A 1,383-nucleotide genomic window follows, 5' to 3' on the forward strand; every position below is an offset into this window, starting at 1 on the left:
GGGTCCCCGACCCGCTGGAGGCACCCAAAGGTCACCCGAGAGGGGCAGCGGTGCCCGGCGCTCCTTGGAGCGGGGAGCAAATCCCAACTGTGCCGCGATTCCTCCCCAGGAAAAGCCGGGATGGTGCAGAGACCCCGGCACGTTTGGGGTGTGAAGAACTYGGAGCCATCCCCCAAACCCTAAGGCCGGGGAAAGGCTCGGGTTTCAGGAGATCCACGCCTTGGTCCCACCGTGGTCACTCCAACTCAGGCCACCTTTGGGACCTTGCGGGACAATGACAAGAAAAGCAGTGTCCAGCCCGTAACTTTGTGTTATTTGGTTGTTTTYCCTTCGAGCTGCAGGAACAGAAACGATCGCGGCCGCCACGTGGGGAATGCGTTTGAGCTGAGCTCGATGTCCTGCGGTGTTTCACCTCCCAGCCTTCCCCAGGGTGAGTTTCTCCTCTCCAGAACCCTGRTGTTCATCATTTCGGGCTCCTCAGGGTCACCCAAGCAGAGTTTGCTGCTGCTGGGTTTTGCATTTTGGAATATTTGTTTTCATGCTGTTCCTCAGGCCATGATCGGCCTCCTTATGTAATGCTGGTGTTATATAAACTCCATTCTTCAAGGAGCAGTCATTAACCTACTACYGGGGATTGAAAATACCAAAATACTGCCACACAATTAAAACCACTAAATGGTGTCCTCAAACTAGAGCACAGATTGCATTGCAGAATTTTTTTTTTWTWWTTTTTTTTTTAAATTCAACCACACACATGAAACTATTATCAAGCCGGGCTCTTCATGCAAAAGAGCAGCAAAGATGGGAAGGAACCTTTTGCTGCCTCCTGCCCTGAGCTGCTTCCACTTCTTGTTGAGCTCACAAGTGGATCCTGCCATCGATCGACACGGCTCGGAGAGGATGCAGCTGCTCACTCTGCCAGTTGTGGGAAATAAAAACGTTTCTGAAGTCGCAGCCAAATGAAACCACAGGAGGAACAGTGTGAAGATGAGGATCAGGGGGTTTTGTGGGAATGAAGTTTGTCTCGGCGTGGAGTTGATGTTGCTGGGCTCTCTCACAAACCAGGCTGGGTCAGCTCTCAGCTGGGCTGGAGGAAATGAGGGGAGATTTTGTCAAAAATCCCTGCTGTGATCAGTTCTGGGGATCCCAAAAATCCCTGCTGTGATCAGTCCTGGGGATCCCAAAAATCCCTGCTGTGATCAGTTCTGGGGATCCCCAAAATCTCTGCTGTGATCAGTTCTGGCTCTTGGGATCCCAAACCTCCCCATCCTGATCAATCCTGGCTGCTGGGCATCCCAAAAATTCCTGCTGTGATCCCAAATTTCCCTGTCCTGATCAATCCTGGACCCTGAGGATCCCAAAAATCCCTGCTGTGATCAGTTC

Source organism: Malurus melanocephalus, unplaced genomic scaffold (genome assembly GCF_030028575.1).
Source record: "Malurus melanocephalus ecotype Western Australia unplaced genomic scaffold, MMel_1.1 scaffold_1288, whole genome shotgun sequence".
NCBI lineage: Eukaryota > Metazoa > Chordata > Aves > Passeriformes > Maluridae > Malurus > Malurus melanocephalus.